Below are 10588 nucleotides of genomic sequence, written 5' to 3' on the forward strand. Positions count from 1 at the left end.
CACCTTTATCCTATTGCACATGCATATCCACTTTTCCCTGCACCATTTGTTCAAGAGCCTCTTCTTTCCATTAAGTGGACCTGGCACTCATAAAAAATCAACTGGGGTTGGCACCATGGGCTGAGAGAACACGTGGACAGGCAGGTGGTCTCGACTTTCTGAGTGTCCAATGGCGGAGTCCCACACATGGCTTGGCTGGTCCTCTACTGCCTTGGCCTCAGGCGTTGAAGCAGGGGAGAGAGGAGATGCTGATCCAGAGGGGAAGCAGCACCATGTCCCATTTGATTGTTGACACCATTCTTGTCAGGTCCGGGTGAAAGCCTACTACCGTGGAAATACCATAATAACACATTTTGAATCTTCAGTCTCCTTTATGGTTCTTTGTAATGAGGTTCGAGATGTGTTCTTTTGACAATGAACAGCTTTTTAGGCTGTTTAGATGAAGTTTTTAGGCTTTATGAGCTAAACAAGGATTCTGAACTCTTAATTCATGTATTCCCTTATATACCAGAACATTCTGGCATGCTCTGTCCAGGAGAAGATAATCTATTTACCCCCGAGTTGCACGCTGTTCAATAAGGCTTTATTGTGCATATGGTCATACTTTTCAAGTGAAGCATTTTAACCAGCGTGCTCCTTGTGCCATCTGCACTGACCAAATATGGGGTCTTGGGTGCCAGGGATATAAGTGCATCAACTGCAAATTACTGGTTTATGAGAAGTGCCACAAACTTGTCACAATTCAATGTACGTGGCATTTTTGCCACCAGAACCAATGATGCTCATGAATCAGTCATCCATGCATTCTCAGACAGTAATTTCATAATAATCCTTCAAGTCATGTTAGTTTGGACCACATTGGTGAAGAAAAAGAGGCAGTGAACACCAGGGAGAGTGGAAAAGCTTTATCCAGTTTAGGTCTTCAGGATTTTTATTTACTCCAAGTAAAAAAAGAGGAAGTTATGGCCAAATCCTGCTGGTCAGATTAAAAAGAAGAAACAGATTGTATTTGTACAATGAAAGTTGTGAAAAAAAAGAGCTTGTCAATGATGAGGAGGATATTGATTGTGTACAGACAGAGAAGCATTTTTTTTGAGCAGGCATCCAATCATCCTTTTCTTCTTGGGCTGCATTTTTTTTTTATACCAATCTGTGTTTATTGAATAACCTATGCCTGAGTCAGGGCAATGAGTCAACATAAGGAAGCCATGGAGGTAGCCCCTGTTCGGGAAAACCCCCTCCCACCCCACCACCACAACAAGTAAAGGCACAGTAAATACACAAGACACGAGGCCTGGGCCTGGGGGAGGACAAAGGGGCCTTAAATTACAGTGAATGGGGAGGAACCAGAGGTAAAGGAAGGGGGCGGAGTCCAGGCAAGTCTCTGGGGCAGAGCCCACTCAGCCGGTCCTTCTGGCTCATGCTTGGCATTGGGAAGCCCCTGCGGTGTGCACCCCAATCCATGCTGAGGCCCTGCCCACCTTCTGCCCCCAACCAGCCCGAAGCGGTGAGAAGCACAGGATGGAAGGCCCTGGGGTCCCAGGTCTAAAGCCACAGAGAGGGGCTTCAGAGGAGGGCCCAGAGCCAGGGGATCCAGAATGGGCTGCATTCTTGCTTTCAAACAGAAAGTAGATTGCTCTTGTTATAGAGTATGTAAATAAAGGCAATCTAATATATCATATTCAGCCACAAAGAAAACTTCCTGAAGAGCATGCCAGATTTTACTCTGCAGAATTCAGTATAGTATTAAATTATCTTCATGAGTGAGGGATAATTTATAGAGATTTGAAATTGGACAAACTGCTATTGGACTCTGAAGGACCCATTAAACTCACTGACTATGGCATGTGTAAGGAAGGATTATGGCTAGGTGATACAACCAGCACTTTCTGTGATAATAATTACATTGCTTCTGAAATTTTAAGAGAAGATTATGATTTCAGGGTCAACTGATGGGCTTTTGGATTACTAATGTTTGAGATGATGACAGGAAGGTCTCCATTTGATATTGTTGGGAGTACACAGAAGATTATCTCTTCCAAGTTATTTTGGAAAAACAAATTTATGTACCACATTTTCTATTTATAAAAGCTGGAAGTGTCCTGATGAGTGTTCTCAACAGGGACCCAAAGGAATGGTTGGGATGCCATCCTCAAAAAGGATTTTGTGCTCTTCAGGACACCCATCCTTCCAAAATGTTGATTGGGATATGATGGTGCAAAAGTTAGTGGTACCTGCCTTTAAATGAAATATTTCTGGGGAATTTGGTTTGGACAACTTTGATTCTCAGCTTATTAATGAAACTGTCCAGCTCACTCCAGATGATAATGATGTGAGGAAGATTGACCAGTCTGAATTTGAAGGTTTTAATACAACAGTCCTCTTTTGATGTCTGCAGAAGAATGTGTCTGATCTTCATTTTTCAACTATGCATTTCATTTTGCTTTGTGACCATTTAATGCATGGATAAACATGTTACTAGCCTGGATAAAACGATACAGATTTAAAAACTGACCATTTTATATTTTCACCTTCAAAAAAATATTGTCTTCTTTTATTGACTATAGACAGTCAATGATTACATCTAAATTTAGCAGCAAAAAAAGTTGAAACTAGTTTCTGGACAATCATGCAAATTTTAGTTGTACTGGTTGTTCAGTAGCCTACTGATGAGTAATGAAGCTACCTTTTTTTTTGTTTAATGGAAATACTTGCCACTTCTGTTAAAAGAGAATATCTGCTGTATTGAGGCACATAGTAGGGTTACATTATAAGTCTCCTATTATTTTTGTTTTTGGCTGAAGTGTTTAATTTTGGAAGAAGAGATGAATTCAAAACATAGCATCTTTTTATGTTACCTATTATTTTATAGGTTCTTTATGTTTAAAAATTCATCTGTAAGCTTTATTGGCCTGGATAATTAAACAATTTATTTTAAGGCAAAACCATTATTAAACGCATTGGTGTGTTGGGTTACAAGCTGCCAGAATGCAATATACCAGAACTGGAATGGCTTTTGAAAAGGGGAATTTTAATAAGTTACAAGTTTACACTTCTAAGCTTATGAAAATGTCCAAACTAAGACACCCAGGAAAAGATACATTAATTCAAGAAAGACTGATGCATCTGGAACAGTTCTGTCAGCTGGGAAGTCATGTGGCTGGCATCTACTGGTCCCTTGCTCCTGGGTTCCATTGCTTTCAATGTCTGTTCCTGTGGGAGTTCCTCTCTTTGCTTCTCCGGAGCTGGCTTTCATTTCTTGGCTTTCCTTGGCTCTCTCCAGGTTCTGGCTTGCTTAACATCTCATAGGAAGACACACAGTAATGTCTGCTGGGCTCCAAGCATCTCCAAGCATCCATGTCTCTGCTCTCTCTGTCAGATCTGAAGTTTCTGTTGGCTCTCTCTCTGCCAGCTCTGTCAATTTCTGTCATTTCTGACTCTCTCTAAAATATTTCCTCTTTTAAAGGACTTCAGTAAACTAATCAGTAAAAGGTCATACCCACAATTGGGCAGGGCACACCACCATGGAAATAATCCAATCAGAAGTTTCCAGCCTGCATTACTTTTTTTCAAATTACTTATTTAATTTTTCTGGAAAACTAAAAATTGGTTCAGCTGTAAAAATATGAAGCATACATTAAAGAAATGACATGTTTAACATCAAGAATTATGGAATTTTTCTTTATAAGAACATTTCAAGGCCCAGATAAATAAAGATACTTAAGACAATACACTATAAATATTTTCATTGAAATAATAGCATAGAACCCTTCTCAGGGAGATTGTTGTGCATTAGACCTATATTGTACAATAACAAAGAGGAAGTAAAATTAGGGATACAGATATTAAAGGTCGATCATCAACATTAAATTACTGTCTAGCATAGACTGTTATTTATACTAACAATGTAAATTGTTGGAATCATCAACTGGATTTAACACAAATGCATTTTAGGCATATAATTATTTAAAAATATAATTAGCAATTTTAATTCAACCAGTTAAAGTATTCATTCAAACAAGGGAATGAAATAAGACTCTTAAAAATTCAGGATTACAGATTAAGGTTAAAAATTTTCTCAATAAAATATATACACAGAATATTCCATACCAATGACTTTGTAGCTTAGGAGAAGATATTACTGGTCACTAAAAGTATCACTATAATTTTCAGGGGCAAAGTCCTAAAATATGATGAATATAATAGTGTATATGATCTTTTTGAAAAAACAGTGTGGAAGCTTCCCTTTTCACAACTATGAATTTGATTTTCCAAAGCCTGTTTCTCAAATTCAACTACTAAATATTTCAATAGCAGTGTGGCAGTAATGGAAAGAAATGATTTAATGGAACTTTGAGGAAAAAAATGACTATCCTAGATCTTAGTTTGGAAACTACATCTAACATAAGAGATACCATGAATGACAGGATTACTTAATGAATGCTTTTATCAAAGTTTACTGATAGCTAAAGGGCAGAGTAAGAGTTAAGTAAAATGTTATATTTGCTTCTAACAAAGTAGATTGAGTAATATGTTAAGTGTTATGGTGAAACAGGAAGGAAATCAAGCTGGGCAAAAATTTCCTCTTCAACTTTCTATATAAACACCTATCTTACTTTTGGACTCCTTTCCAGTGTGCAGAAAAGAGGAACTCTGCATCCCCATCAACTGCTTCCCAGACCTCCATGTTCTTATCCAACTGCTCTCTAAAGGGAGCTCTTTTCAGAGGCCCCAAGGCCCCAAGAAGGCATGGAATTATATAAAAATGGAGTCCAATTTGCTTTGAAAGTTAATTGGACTCTTTTATAAACTGAGTTATTCAAAAATTGGCTAGAAGTACAGATCTGGAGCTATAGAACATGGACAAGTATCTGTCTTGAAAATTCTTACAAGATATCATGAAGTGATCCTTCAGTTTGTTGGTCCTATGTTCTCCCAGAATAAGGATTTTATAAAGTCTTAGAAATCCTCAGCTCCCTTTAGCTGCCTTTCCAAATATAATCTTAATACATACAGGTAAAGTCCTGTATTGGGTTATGTAATTCCTTCAATAAAAACAGGCTAAAGTTGTTTAATATAACTTTTATTCACTGGATAAAGAGGGATATTATTTTGATATTTTCTAATAAATTCAATGGGGTAAATACTGTTACCCCCAAACCAAATGATGCTGCCTTCAGGGAGTTTATAGAAAACAAATCAATTGAACACACCAAGAAAGTACATTGTATACACAGAAAAGCTCTTTGGCACAGTTAGAACATGTTCTTGATGAGGAGGTTTCAAGCCACTTGAAAATTTCAAGGGAGAAGAGGAAAGTCATCCTTAATCCAAAGTCAGAATTTTAGTAAAGAATTGCAAGCACAATTTTATAGCAAAAGCGATACTACTCCTTTGAATCATACCAAAACGCTGTTCTCTCATTTGAACCACTACAGTCTTTTTTAAATTTATTTTTTATTATCAAACCAAAACAATGTAAAAACGCGAACTTTCTTTTTTTATTAATTTTTTTAAACATAACAACATACAAGCACAAACATTCTTGCCATATGATCATTCCATTCTTGGTATATTATCAATAACTCACAATATCATAACATAGTTGTATATTCATCACCATGGTAATTTCTTGGAATATTTGCAACAATTCAGAAAAAGAAATAATAAGACAAAAGAAAAAACTCATGTATACCATACCCCTTACCCCTCCCTTTAATTGACTACTAGTATTTCCATCTACCCAATATATTTTAGCCTTTGTTTCCCTATTTTTTCTATACCCCTTACCACTCCCTTTCATTGATCACTAGCATTTTAATCTACTAAATTTATTTTAACATTTGTTCCCCCTATTATTTATTTATTTTTAATCCATATGTTTTACTCATCTGTCCATAACATAGATAAAAGGAGAATCAGACACAAGGTTTTCACAATCACATAGTCACATCGTGAAAGCTATCTCATTACACAATCATCTTCAAGAAACATGGCTACTGGGGCACAGCTCTATATTTTCAGGCACTTCCCTCTAGGTTTTCCAATTTACCTTAACTAAAAAGGTGGAAGAAGTTCCCTTCTATTTCTATCCTTTGAAGTGTTACAACAAGAAAGGATATTGAACTTTATCAAATGCCTTTTCTGCATCAATTGAAATGATCATGTAGTCTTTCTGCTTTGATTTGTTGATATGATGTAATACATTAATTGATTTTCTTATATTGAACAATCCTTGCATACATGGGATGAATCCTACTTGGTCATGGAGTATAATTCTTTTAATGTGCTGCTGGGTTTGATTTGCAAGAATTTTGTTAAGGATTTTTGCATCTGTAGTTATCTTTTCTTCTAATAACTTTGCCTGGCTTTGGTATGAGGGTGATGTTGGCTTCATAGGATGTTAGGTAGCTTTCCCTCCTCTTCAAGTTTTTTGAAGAGCTTGAGCAGGATTGATACTAATTCTTTCTTGAATGTTTGGTAGAATTCTCATGTGAAGCCATCTGGTCCTGGACTTTTCTTTTTTGGGAGCTTATTAATGGCTAATTCACTCCTATACTTGTGATTGGCTTGTTTACTTGTGATTGATTTGTTTCAGAGCAGGTATAGGTGCAAGTTGGGGATGTTATGCTGATGCTTGTAAATTTGGGTGCCCAGCAGCCAGGGAGGAGGTAGCTGTGTGGGTTCACCAGTCTGGGGGATGTAACCTTGCCTGGTGTGCATTGGTCTAAGGCACGGGTCCCTTTGTGTGCATGTGTAGAGCTGTGTCAGCAGGTCAGAATTAGACCTTTCTGGATTAGGACAGATGTGTCCCAGCTGTGCAGGTTGGCACTTTCTCAGAGCTGGGAAGTGAGGCTGAGGGCCCTGCACATGCGCAGTTGTAGGACCATTCTTAGTCCTGGTCTCCCATCCATGTACTCCCACTGGCTCTGCAGCTCTGCGCCTTGGTGCCAGGCTCCAGCTTTCTGCCTCTCAGTTCCTTGGCCTCTGCAGCCCAGGCTGCCCCATATGGTGCAGAAGGCTCTCACTGGTCAGCTGCACTCCTGAATCACTGCCCCAGTCGCCCCCCTGTCCCTTCCCTAACTTTTTCGTGAAGCATGGCTAATTTCAAACTGCTCTATTTGGCCATCTTCCCAGAAGTCCTTAGCACTTCATTACTTAAATAAAGAGGAGCCAGATATATCATCCTGCTGTTCTTAATTTTAAATGTCTTTTTACAAAAAAAGATTTAAGTGACAGTGATCCATCCAAATTACTTATAATTGTCTTATCTGAGTGAAATTTAACTTTAAGTTATCTAGTCTTCATTTTAGAATGATTTAAATTTGTAGGCATTTAATAAATATACTTTTGGAAACTACATTTCATTAGAAATGTAATTTTTCCAGTTTTTGGCCATTGCTCTCTTTTCTTCAAATAACTAGATCTGTAAGCAATGAAAACTGCAAAGAAGAATGTTTATATATAATCACACATTTATTTGAAAAGTATTTATATTTGTAATAATACCTGAAACTTATTGTTTCAATATAAAAAGTGCTATTCACTTCAAATCATAAACTTATAAAGAAATCTGACATCTTATGTCAAAATATATTATCTTGCTGTTTTTCCCTAAGGCATTAGTTCTCACATTTTAGAATGTGAAATAGTCATCTAGGAAGTTTATTTAAAATGCACATTCACTGGGCCCACCTCAGAATTCCTATAGAGTTACTGCAGTTAGTAAGCTGCTGGAATGCAATATACCAGAACTAGAATGGCTTTCTAAAAGGGAAATTTAATAAGTTAGAAGTTTACAGTTCTAAGGAAGTGAAAGTGTCCAAATTAAGGCACAAACAAGAGGTTATGTTCACTCAAGAATGGCCAATGGGTCAGAACACCTCTGTCAGCTGGGTAGTCTCATGGCTGGCATCTGCTGGTCTCTTACTTCTGTGCTCCATTGCTTTCAACCTCTGTTTCTGGGGGAGTTCCTCACTTTACTTCTCCAGAGCTGGCTTTCATCTCTTGTCTTCCCTTGGTTCTCTCCATTTCTGGCTTGCTTGGCATCTTTCTCTCTTTTTTAAATTAGTTTTCTTCTTTTTGTTTTCTTTTTTTATTTGGCTTGCTTAACATCTCATGGTGATGTCTGCTGGGCTCCAAGCATCTCCAAACATACATGTTTCTGTTCTTCTCTGAAGTAACTGTTTTCCAAACTTCTACATCTGCTCTCTCTGTCAGCTTTGAGTCTTCTGTCATTTCTGACTCTCCAAAATGTTTCCTCTTTTGTTTTTTGTTTTTTGTTGTTTTTGTTTTCTTACATGGGCAGGCACTGGGAACCAAACCCAGGTCTCCGGCGTGGCAGGCAAAAACTCTGCCACTGAGCCACTGTTGCTTGTGCAGTATTTCCTCTTTTAAAGGATCCAATTAACTAATTAAACCCACCTGGAATGGGTGGAGTCATATCTCCATCTAATCATGTGTCATACCTACAATTGGGTGTGTCACATCGCCATGGAGATAATCTAATTAAAACACCGGCAGTGTTCAATCAGGATTAAAAGAAACAGCTGCCTTCACAAAATTGAGTCAGGATTAAAGCATGGCTTTTCTGGGGTACTAATATTTTCAAACCAACACAGTTACTCTTTTCTTTTTCCTACAGCAAAACATTAGAAAGAATATTCATGATAAAGCATTTTGAGAAGGGGTAAACAATGAGTTACTATCTTATCCACAATTTTAAAGAAATTCTGAATGAATGTCTTCTTCAAGTTAGATATCTTCTCCAAAAATCCATCAGTTGTATACCAATAACATTACAGGTGAGCATTTTTCTAGGATGAGGTTTTAACCATTATTCAGGATAGTCTTGTTTTTTAATCTTTTTAAATTAAGAAATGCTAATGTGTATATTTTATACAGAAATCAACTGGAAATATATTTGTGTTGTGTTTTTACAGTCTTTAAGTGTCATGCCAATTCCTTTTATATTGTGTTATGTTACATTATGTTCCATTCCATTCTATTCCATTATGTTATATTACATTAAAGTTCTGTCAAAATATTCACCAAGGAATAAGGTTGTGAACAGTCAGAATAGCTGGAATATGGATGTTATAAGAAAAAATATCTTTTGCATGAGCATAGATATTTGATATTTGTGGTCAGATCATTTTTAAATATGCAGTCTGGATTGGAGACCAGGTATTGTTTAGTACTGGCACATTTACTTTTTAAAATTTGTGGGGTTTTTTTGTCATGTAGAATACTGCCTTTGTCATCATAATGAAATCTGTATTTGTGTACTTTTTATTTTATATTAAATAAAATGTTTAATATCAAAGAAAATCAATTGGCCATGGAAATGAGAATTTATTTTTGGTCTATCAATTCTATCCCATTGGTCTATAGGTATTTTATAATGCCAGGACCATGCATTATTGGTTATTTTAGCTTTGTAATAAATATTAAATTCAGGAAGTTTGTGTTTTCCATTTTTATTCATCTTTTTTTTCAAAATGGTCTTGGATATTTGGGACCCCTTCTCCTTCCACTTAAATTTGATAATTGGTTTTTCTATGTCTACACAAAAAGGATGTTAAGAATTTTGTTTGGGAATGCATTGAATCTGCAAATTGCTTTGGGTAGAATTGCTATCATAAGAAAATTTAGTCTTCCAGTCCATGAACATGGAATTTCTTTCTGTGTATTTAGGTATTCCTTGATTTGTTTTAGCAGTGCTTTGTGGTTTTCTGTGTATAAGTCATTTTCACTTTTGTTAACCATGAAGAGATGGTTCTAAATGTTATCAAATGCATTTTCCCTGTCAGTTGTGATGATTATGTGTTTCTTTCCCTTCATTCTATTAATGTGGTTTATTAAATTAATTGATTAAATTACATTGAACCATTCTTGCATACCTGGGATAAATCCTGCTTGATCATGATGCATAATTGCTTTTAATGTGTTGTTGGATTAGGTACATCAGTATATTGTTAAGATTTTTGCATTATATTTATAAGATATATTGGTCTGTAATTTTCTTTCTTTGGTATTTTTATCTGGCTTTCATATTAGGGTGAAGTTGGTCTTGTAGAATAAGTTAAAATGTGTTCCTATGTCTTCAATATATTGACTTGTTTGAATAGCTCTAGTGTTAATTATGCTTTGAATGCTTGGTAAAATTCACCAGTGAAGCTGTCTGGTGCTGGGCTTATTTTTGTTGGGAGGTGTATTAGTTAGGGTTCTCTCAATAAACAGAATCAACAGGGAACACTTGCAAATATAAAATTTACAAAAGTGTCTCACGTGACCGCAGGAATGCAGAGTCCAAATCCACAGGGCAGGCTGTGAAGCCGATGACTCCGATGGAGGGTCTGGACGAACTCCGCAGGAGGGGCTCACCAGCTGAAGCAGGAATGGGGCCTGTCTCCTCTGAGTCCTCCTTAAAAGGCTTCCAGTGATTTAGATTTAGCATCACTAATTGCAGAAGACACTCCCCTTTGGCTGATTACAAATGGAATCAGCTGTGGATGCAGCTGACGTGCTCATGACCTAATCCTATGAAATGTCCTCATTGCAACAGACAGGCCAGTACTTGCCCAAT

At 36.9% G+C, this 10588-nt stretch overlaps 1 pseudogene; it reads left to right on the forward strand.

The window, feature by feature from the left end:
- Positions 1-301: 301 nt before the first annotated feature.
- LOC143670701 (protein kinase C iota type pseudogene) lies at positions 302-2412 on the forward strand (annotated as a pseudogene).
- The last annotated feature ends 8176 nt before the right edge of the window (positions 2413-10588 follow it).

This window comes from Tamandua tetradactyla, chromosome X (genome assembly GCF_023851605.1).
Source record: "Tamandua tetradactyla isolate mTamTet1 chromosome X, mTamTet1.pri, whole genome shotgun sequence".
Lineage (NCBI taxonomy): Eukaryota > Metazoa > Chordata > Mammalia > Pilosa > Myrmecophagidae > Tamandua > Tamandua tetradactyla.